General features: G+C 34.9%; 1 long non-coding RNA gene across 1 annotated transcript; it reads left to right on the top strand.

The window, feature by feature from the left end:
• The first annotated feature begins 3065 nt into the window (after positions 1-3065).
• LOC128236742 (uncharacterized) lies at positions 3066-5843 on the top strand. Its single transcript, XR_008261425.1, has 6 exons — positions 3066-3231; positions 3948-4069; positions 4373-4521; positions 4763-4857; positions 5078-5209; positions 5390-5843. It is a non-coding gene; the product is annotated as an uncharacterized LOC128236742 (long non-coding RNA).
• The last annotated feature ends 5344 nt before the right edge of the window (positions 5844-11187 follow it).

The raw sequence follows: 11187 nt of genomic DNA, 5'->3' as shown, positions 1-11187 counted from the left end.
AAATGTCACAAAATGGACATTATTTGTTTGATAAATATTGATCACTCCGATTAATAAGTTTTCCTGTCCGATATATCGATAATGAATCTCCAGCCGATCGCCCAGTACTACTGCCCAGGAGTTTGAATACAAATTGATCATATGAAAGTAGAGTTTGAACTCCTGTTTAACTGGCCTTTCCGAGGCGATGACTCCATCACTTGCTAATACAGCTATTTGAGGTATGCTGTCTGTCTGTGTGAAATCTATGTGTTGTCTCCCGTTTAATGTTAGCAAGGCCTCAGCCTAGTACCTTTAAACATGGTGCTGTAGCTACTAAGCTCGTCCCTGTAGTTTCCATTGTATTTTTTTAAATGTATATCCTTTTTTCCTCACATTAAGTTGGTACTGGCTCCGACGAGGCAAGTCTGAGGTTGAACGCTAAATATGATGTACTCCCTTCCCAATATGCTAAACATTTTCAAAAAATATTAATTGAAAACGATAGTTTAATGTTTGTGTAAATTTTGTGTTAGTTACAGACCGTTTCAAGGCGGTACCTAACAATCCTTCATAAACATGCCTAGTGTATTTTTAAATAACATGTATGTACTGTTCTTCCTTGTTTCTTGTTTTTGATTTTTTTGTATGTTCTATGTCTTTGGTGGTTGTCCAGTGCCAATAACACCGGGTTTATGTTAAAACATTTTACTACTGAGCTTGTTTCTGTAGTTTTTCGCATAAATATTGGTACCTTTTAGGTTTATCTTTCAGTGGCTGTTGGGCATTCACCCTTGTGACATTTGACTGGAATCAGTATATTCATTGTATTATTATTAGATCAATGTTTCAACTCCCGTTTTGCTGACGGCCAATAGGAAGCGTTTGCGTTATTTGTTGATAGCGATATTGTTATAGTCTATTATATGTGTCTTTTAAGTCGATTTCTTAGAATTTTCATAAACATTAAAATGAATTTATGAACTAAATAATCATATAATCAATGATTAAGTTTATTTTTCATGTCAATATCGAAGAAAAACGTAATAAAATACTCTCAAAATGCATCATTTCGGACTTGAATTTTTAACATTTCTTTGGGTAGTACCCTCTCAAAGCTGCACTCAAACAGATTGACCATTTGACAACGTTTTTATTTTTTGTCTTGGAACGAGCAATTTTTTTTTCGAAAATCCATAGAAATTAGTTATATAAGACTGCTGACAAAAAATAAAATCGCAGATTTTTATATTTAAGTTCGAAAATTGATTTTTTATGCATTTTTCTCAAACCGTTAGTAACGGTTTAAGCCATTAAACATTAATTTTCGAACTTAAATATGATTATCTGTGCTCTGATCTTTTGTCAGCAGTCTTTTGTCATTGGTTTGCAGATATTTACGAGAAAAATTGCTCTTTCAAAGACAAAAAAAATTAAAATGATGTAAAAATGGTCAATCTGTGAGAGTGCAGCTTTAACATTTTAAACTACATCAATTTAGTTTTCGAAGGAGGGGTGCATGTCAAAAGGTTGGGCACTTGTAGCCTTTTATTAAACATTATTTAAAACTATATATTCAAAATGGTATATGTTAAGATGCCGACCAACTTTGATATTTTACCGGTGACTTGAACGCCTAAATCGCGCGAGCGCACGAACAATTTTGTGTGACAAGTTTATGGAAATACATTTTTTCCGGATTGAGTAAGGATTTTACATGTTTATAGAGATCGCATCTTGAAGATGTATTAACGGTGTCGTGCCACCCCTGAGTCATACAGTCGATTAAGTGAATTATTGATGTCGTTTACGTCTTGACATAGCCAGACGTAGCCAAATTCATACTGAAATATGAATTCTCTAACTTCTGTTACCCTATTTATTCTTCCAAAATCGTCTTAACGTTTTAACATTACGTAACAATGTTTAGGGCAGCGATGTATTTGCATATGCAGAATCTACACCAGTATTTAATACATTTTGAATAATACATCACACAAAGCGGAACAAGACCATATTCACCTAGTGCCAAACAATTTTTAGTACTTATATTTAGACCGATTAAAGTTTTAAAGAACGAACTTTAAGCTCTTTCGATTTCAAGGGGGTAACTACAACCCCAGATCTCCGCTCTATATGTCAGGATGGAACAACCATAGAGTCAAATAGTTAAAAAAAATCTTTGTTTTAAAAGCGACCAAATGGTCTTTCGTAAGATTTGATAGCGAAAACTGCTTTTCTGGCGCGCAATGGTAATTGGTGGTTTGCATCTGACCACGAAAGTTGGGGTGGGTGTCAAATTTGCATACATTGATACAAGAATATATTTTGTACATGACATTGATGAGAGAAATGCCCCTATAATTAGATGGATCGTTTCTCGAGCTTGACTTTAATATAGGCACCGAAATGCTTTCGCACCAAGCATCTGGGAATGACTCTCTATCTTAAATGTTATTAAAGAAGTATCAATACGATGGGTGCTATTTGGTCACACGTGTGCTTAAAAATCTCTGCCTCTATTCCATCAGCGCCACATGCCTTGTCCGTTTTAAGTTTACCGATACTCCGAAACACTTCCTCGTTTGTAATAGGACAATTCAATACTGAATCCATGTCATGGTTATGTATATCATGCGTGTTTATACGGGCTCTAAACCGAGCGAAGCTCGGCAGAGCCCTATGACGGTCACACATAGCACTACTTTCGTTCAAAAGTTGCACATACTATCAGCCTGAAAAAAAGACGTAAAAGTGATGGAACCAGTATTTTTTTCTGTTCATAAACTATATTGAGCGCGTGCATGCCGGACAGCAACGTCATCAGAGCGTGACGACACGGAAGAAAACAGGCCCATGAAATTTAAACTATGCGATGCGGCGAAATAGCGCCCCACTAGTTATTAAAATAATTCAAAATATGTGACGCGTCATGAGACTTTTGGCCCGAAACCGATAGCCTCGATATCGAGAAAAACGTGCGCAAAGTTGAAGCGTAAAAAATAAGAAAGTAACGAAGGTTTTATCGTTATAACAACCATTAAACAATTTGTCACCCTATATTGTTCAGTCAAATATAGTCTTTAAAATGTAATGTTCATAGAAATAGTGTTTTTTAACCACTTTCTTTCGTATTGTTTATTACTTTTGGTGTTATCTCCCGTAGTTGTCATGAGCTATTTTTTAACCCAAATTTGAGGATGTAGGTCAAGCTGAACCAAAGGCATTTTCCATCAAATTAGGAATTTGTTGGTAAGTAGAATTATTTTCATTGTTTAAGCATATAATTTAACAAATGTGTATATCTTTAATGTAATGCAATATATTCTAAATTCGGTCAAATGGATGGAAATTGATCGCAGGAAAAGAAAGCGGAAGTGAAATTTGACAGTCTGACATTGAAAATGTAAACAGATCAAAATCTAGCAGATATTCACTTTTTGCATACTTATGATGACTGAAAAAGGACATAATCAATTTTTCATCATCTTACCGCGGCCAACTATCAACACAAGTATTGATGGATTTTACGAATTAATTTTGAATTGCATTTTAACTTTCTTTTTAGCTATGTTGATGAATTTAAAGTTGTAGATAAACTTTTTTTTTGCAATGTTGATTTATGTGCATAACAAACCATCTCATGAGGTTAAGGTACATTGAAAAAAAAATATGTTATGATGAAGATGATCATGATGATTATGAAAATAAAAGACTAATGCAGATGGGGGAAATGTTTATCTAGAATTAGAGCACAATACTCTAAAAGCCAGGACCAATATTAATGACTGTAGCTGCAAGCTGCTTTTTGAGTATGCATGACATTCAGACTAACAGGAAATTTCTTTGGCATGCATTTTTGTGTACATGTTGATCTGCCGGGGCATCACCCCAACTATAAACATTTAATGATTTGTATTTCTGTTAATACATATCTTTAGAACATTATGATCAAATGTAAATTTCAGGTCAAGCACCTGCTGTACATAGAACAACAATCCATTACAGCTTTGACTATGCCAAGCAGGTCTTCTACCCATACTAGGCACAGCAAGAGTGCCCTGCTTTGAAGTGTTCTGTAAATCATATGGTAAATTTTATTTACAAATTGAGTGGTTAATACAGTTTTGCCATTTGACTAAATTATTATTGGGGAAATGGAAAACCTTTATATTTTGTAAATTCACTGAAAAAACAGAGAAGCGCTCACATTTGCTCTGCGGCGCTCTTGTTTAAATATTTTATATCACCTTTATTCAAAGTTCTTACTTGAACATAAAATTAAAGTTTAAATATATATATATATATATATATATATATATATATATATATATATATATATATATATATATATATATATATATCTTTTCTATTTCAAAGTGTGTTTTTTCAGGTTCACAGATATCTCAGTGATGGAGGGTTTAGCTGTTATGTGGCCAATGGTGTGGTACCTCATTTTCAACAACATCCATATAGAGAAGACTCTGCATACCTGCACATTGACAACTATGTTGGGTGGAATAAAAACAATGCAGTCATTGGGTATGATTGACAAAAGCAGTGTTGAAGTACATCACCTATGCACTGCATATTGACACATGAGAACATTAGAATAACAAAACAATGTAAAATTTATTATTTTTTCAATACAAGTAATCAGAAATCTCAAAATATTCATGAGTCTTATAAAAATAGTTGGGCTTAAATCTGTTCTCTTATTTCTCTAAATGTCATGGATTGAAGGCAATCAGTTCAATAAATTGTATGTAATTCTATGTTTAAGGGTCTGATGTATTCTGAAGGGAGAGAAACAGCATTTACTTAAATGAATGCAGGTGACATAAAGTTCAGTGCTGTGTGAGATTTGGTCTGTGGAAGGTAAGTTGTAAGAATGTAGCTTTTTTTGTTTTGTTTTTAATTTTGGTGCTTTAAATGTTGATTTAAAGCCAAATTAAAGGATTTTGTGTATACAAATATTGACTTTTGGTACTTTATTTAAACACTGAAGTTGGTTATAATACCTTATTATGTAAAAGAAAGCTTATGTAAAAACAATAGGTATTATATCATAATATAAACAACATGTTTATTTATTCAGACCAAATGGAGGCAGCACACATCCTTTGTGGATTGATGACCTTGGCAAACTGGTTATATTCTTTGACTGGTTGGAGTACACCAAGTGACCCCTGAAGTCCATTCCAAACTTAAGGAAATATCATCACTTCAGGTATAACAAAAGTATTATAGACAGTATCACTGCATGTGTATGTATATCTATGAACATAAGTCAAAAACAATCTTAGATATTTTGTCCATTTTATTCAGATGTGAGTTTTGATGTTCAAATTAATTTGCATAATTTATTCCAAACACTAAGTAATGTACATATATGAACATTATTTTGCAGAACTTCAGCTGACCACCCAGTGAGTGAATTCATGAGAGAGCATGCCAAGGACAGTGAGATTGAAGTTAAAATTGACAAGCCCACAACAATGGCTTTTCCATTGAGAGTACCCTGAACACATCCAACTAAAAGGACTTAATGCAAAAAGGCTCTGATCCCTTAAATAAGTGAAAAAGCTAATATACTGATATGTGATCTTTATAAACTAAATATAAGATTTGAGAATGAGCCTGTTACTGAGCTGATGAAAGCGTGTATCAATTCTTTATTGACAATTATTTATTCAATAGAAACATGTTCATGTGATATGAAGCTACCAGTGATTTTGAGTGAAAAAACTGTGGTTTTAGCAAATGATTGATAGAAGGGTGCTACACCCTGTCTTTTGACGGTAGAGCCCCTCTGCCATAATGGAGACCAGTATATGATTATTATTAATACAAACTTAAAACAATCTGGCAGTTGAAGCCTATAAATGCTTGAATTGAAGACATTTATAGTATTGTTTGTCAATATTAGTTACTTCACAGCCTGATAAAATGTACCTTAGCAACCTTTCAGATTTTCTTCAATATCTTTATTTTTAAAACCTTCATGAACCCTATAAACATTTTCAGCTTTAACTTTTACCTATGAATAAGCATCGAAAATATAATTTGTCATGTACTATGTGACCAATTGCATACCTCTTGAAACTACATAATGACGTGTACATGCTAAGTAGTTAGCATGTTAAATAAATTGTTTTCATTTTTGTAAAATGTAAATGTGCCCATTTATTAACTGATCTAATTTTACAATAGTGTAAATTGTGTAGGATTGTTATGTTTATTTAATTAAGAGTATATATACTACCATTTCATGTTTTATGAGCAATGAATGACTATACAAAAAATCACATTTGAGGTAAATTGGTAAAGTTGGTGTGATTATAATCATGTTTGTGGCCTGTTGCCATGGTAACCAGAATAAAAAACAAACCCTTAAATACCATTCAAATAAGATAAATTATAGTAAATTACAGGGGTAACATACTTTAACTTCTAGATATACATTGGTTTGTATTAGGTGCAAGTTCCAACCTAATGTCAATTTATTGTGAAAAATTGCCAATAAACCATGGTACTTGGCGAACAGTTTTTGTTTATTCGGATTTTTTTTGAATGCCAAATACAAACACCATGTACAGTAAGGTTTGAGTATATCAATTAACAAATCAATTATTATTGAATGCTTCATATGGCATTTATTGTATATTTAAATGCAAATTTAACCCCAAAACGCCTTTTTCAATAATGGTTGCCATGGTAACCAATTAATTTTCATTTATTTTCTCAATAATAATTGAGATTGGTTTTGAAAATTTATTGTTGTCGTTATAATGTGGCAATTGTGTATATTGTAGTGATGAATATTTATAGCATCTGTGAATACAAATGTTTCAATAATTTCTTGAACTATACCGAATTTCCAGCTGTTTCTTAACCAAGTGCCCTTCTAGTTTTTGTCATAGTTTCGTTAAAAATAGGAATTTTTGAATTTTCTTTTCAGTATTTTTATCCTAAAGAATAGTACAGTCAGAAATTACTCATATCTCATTTTCGCCCAAAAAGTGGTTTCGGGCCAAAAATCCCGTGACTGGTCACATATGCTTATAAACAATTACTATGAATACTTTTGGTAAACTCAAAAATACAAATAAAACATATTTCTATAGATTGTCTGAGATATATACTTTGTTTTCACTTGTTTATTAAAGATATTCATACGCATTGTTTACCATTCTATACGAAGGTCACACTTGACAGTTAGTAGCTATCATTTTAGGCTTTACAATATCGATACTTTTTAGATATTTGACAGTTGTTGATCGGATAGAAATTGCGAAGAATTAATTCCTGTTGGATTACCGATTTAATTACGACCATGGATTATACCGGTACACATAGCAGAGCTTGTCACGTCAGCCAGGTACAGTATGATTATTTTGTAAAAACACTTTTCAGTAAATCATACAATAAAGATATCAATTTCATAAACTTATGACATGCGGTTGACCAGTTCAGAAATCGCTATGGCTGAACGAGATATTGTCACTGAAAAGATGGATGGGGTGTACCGTCTGTGAACCTCAACAATGGATGAGTGAGATGTTTTGACTGAGATCAAAGGATTGGAACACCTTTCAATTACCAACACGCTGGTAGAGAGATTGAAACTTTAAAGATATACAGGAATTGTGTGACAGGTGAACTCTTGTGCCATGCAACATCACTTTTGTGTAAATTAAGAAGTTGGGCGGGGAGGGTGCGGTAGGGGTATCCCCTCCTGCCAAGTGAAACCATGGCGGAGCGCAAGATTATGACTGAAAAGATCAATGGACGGTTGCGGTCCGACACCATGAGAATGATAAAGATTGTATGTAATATTAAAATATTTAATATGTAAAAATATACGACCAAAAGTGGATTATTTGTTTATTATATGTATCATAGAGTACACAGTGACAAACACATATTTTATAATTCTCAGACCAAGAGATCATCCAAGGGACCGAATCGCCCCAATCAGGTAGCCACAACTGCAGTCCAAATACCAGGTAACTGAAATGCAACACCACGTTTTTGTGACAGATGTTATTAAATTAAGAAGTTGGAAGGGGAGGGTGCGGGAGGGGTTTCCCCTCCTGCCAAAAAAAAACCATGGCGGAGCGCAAGATTATGACTGAAAAGATAAATGGACGGTTGCGGTCGAACACCATGGCTTTGTGAGCTATTGTGACTGTAAAGATGAATGGTTTTGCTTTGATCCATAAATTGTGTGAAAGATTGCAAATACATAGTGCCGAGTGACCCCTCGTGCCAAGAAACACTATGGGAGATGAGAGATTGTGATTGAATATGTTGAGAGGAAGGCTGACACCATAAGAGTGCAAGATTGTGATTGAAAGACAAATCGGCAAATGCGGGTTGATGGTTTTGCTGTGGGCCACAGATCGTGTGAAATATTGTAACTAAATAGCAGTCCAGGGTGTGGAGAAGGCGAACCATCCTGCCAAACAACCCCCATGACTGAGTGAGAGTTGCCATACCCTTACAATGAAACAACATGGCTTTGTGAGAGAATCATCAATGTTACTAAAATACACTTACTTTACAGGTGCACCTGTATGTTATCAAGCTGTGCAATTCTTTATTCATACGTTCTGTTCTATATATATTTTAAAACATAAATACAACTGCACCTCTATATTTAAGATGGAGGTGCACATCTTTAATATACAACTGCACCTCTATATTTAGACCGTCATGCTTTTTCTTAGACCTGCACCTTAAAAAAATTGGTGCAACTTCATTTTTTTAATAGACATCGCCGTTTAGTAATGTTTCACCAAAATGGTAAGTCAAACTGTACTGGCTTGCTCACACTCAATTTCATGGTCAAGTTTGTTGTAAAATTGCCATTGTGTCAAAATTTCTGCTTGTTAATAAGTAAAAAAGTCTAAATGAGATGCCTAAAGAAGTTTGTGTTGTTGACAGTAAATACTGTAAACACTCTCTGCGATTCACTCAAATCTGCATGCGATAATGCACCAGTCAATTGTAACCCCCCCCCCCCCTCCCAGGTCCGGGGAATAGTGGGGACTTTGACATTTGGTCCAGCCAACCCTGGCTAAAATCCCCGCCCTGTGGGGACGAACAGATAGTAAGGTCCCCGCCAAATGGCCCTGCACCCCAGGGACCCTAGGTAAGGCCCATTCCCCGCTATATTTAAAGCGAAGACAAAACAACCGCATTCGACCGGCACTGCGGGCCACCTGAAAGGTAAACACACGGCCCATTTCCCAGTCTATCCCCTGTATACCCCCGGACCTGGGGGGGGGGGCGTGGTTACAATTGACTGGTGCATAAGACCTCAGCTTCTCGATAAATCTTAAGCGTAACGGACTTAAAAAGCTTGAACCTGTTATAAAATATTTCCATAAATTGGGGCAAAGAAACATGACATACAAAATAAAAAAGTCATGTACATACAGTGTACTAATGCTCAATAGCAATATGTTTGGTCATAAAGAAGTTGTGTTACTATAGTTTAGATATCAGTGTAAATCACTTGTAAATGGGATATGTAAGATTAGCACAAATTACAGACTTTTTTGTATTTCAGAATGCATCCATGCCACCTGGTTTTTGACATTACTGCTGTGGACAGATTTTCAGCAATGCAGGTATTGCCATGTTATGTATTACTGGAGGCAATAAGTTTGGAAAAAACCCAGACTTTTGTCAAGGTTTCCCTGAAATAAATTGCCAGTATGTTTCTTGCTCTTTGATATAAACATTCGCTTGTTATGACATCATGATCAGTGTTTATTTCAATAGCTCATTGATGAACTGTCTCTTTCCGGATTGAATTTCTTTCATGCCGTTTTTGTTGCGGCTTTGAGATAATATCATTTTCTAATAAAACTGCTGACCTTTAATGGTCTTTGGACCGTATTGTGCATCTATTCGCACATTTTGTTTGCTCTTTTAAGCAAACATTGCATTAATTGCAAACAAGTATCACAACTTACTACACATGATGCAGAATTATGTTTCATTAAGTGTGCTTATGACTTTAAGCTTATGAACATGAAAAACATCTACTTAAACAATCACAGCAACACAATGAGATCCCTATCTAAAGAAATATTGCTACTTTTCATTCATTCATACTGTCAATCATTCATGAATATATTCATTTACTTGAAGTTAATACATTGAATAAATTTACATCTCTGATGGCAAAAGCAATAAAAAGGGAGCAGGGGGATTGAGATAAGTACCTTTTCCCTTTATGCATTAAAGAAAAAACCTAAATACACTCAAAATGCCTTAAAGGGTACACCAGATTGGCACCAAAAAGATTATTTTCTGTAGCGAATCTCGGTACAATTGTTTCATAAAATTTGATCAAAACGTTCAATCTGTGAGAGTGCAGCTTTAATGAATTAAAACACTAATTTATTGTTTATTTCTATAGCCAGCCTGGTTGCTAAAGCCACAGAGGTATTGTCAAGGACAAGAACCAATGCTGATCAAAACATGGTCTAGTGATGGAATTCCATACCCGTTCTTGGCAAGGAGTTTTTAGAAAGGAATATTGTCAGCAAGTAAGAAAGATTTCTAAGAAAGTCTGGTTTAAAGGCTTTCAAAATGCATCTGTGTACTCGATTAGTAAAGATTAACCTTTGAGTTGTTAAAAAAGTTATTGCAAATCGTCCAAAAGACTATATACTTAATATTTTCGTCCTAATTGTTTTGAAATTAATGAACTTTTCTGCACATTTATCGCATTAATGCACCAGTCAATTGTAACATTGGACCCTCCAGGTCCAGTGGTAAACCGGGGATAGCCGGGGAAAAGGGCTGTGTTTTTACCATTCAGGTGTCCCTGCAGTGCTGGGTAAATGCGGTGGTTTTGTCTTGGTGCAAAATATAGCAGTGCAGGGGCATTTGGTGGATATTTTAACATCATTTCTTCCCTGCAGGGCGGGGAATTTGAAAGTCAAAGTCCCCGCTATTCCCCGGGCTTGGGTGGTGTTCACAATTGACTGGAGCATAATTCCTACATAAAAGGTTATGTATGTCTCAAATGAGTGTTTACAGGCATTTTTAATACTTTTACAGTAGAAGAAGATAGTCTTATTCTGTGTCCAACACTGATTTTGTGTCTTGCATGCAGAATATGATGTGCCAATAAGCTCCAGTTTGCTGCGGCTTTTCGCCCATGGCAGTGGTCCTGCAATCTAGATC

Source organism: Mya arenaria, chromosome 6, assembly GCF_026914265.1.
Source record: "Mya arenaria isolate MELC-2E11 chromosome 6, ASM2691426v1".
Lineage (NCBI taxonomy): Eukaryota > Metazoa > Mollusca > Bivalvia > Myida > Myidae > Mya > Mya arenaria.
This window is presented reverse-complemented; position numbering and strand designations above follow the sequence as displayed.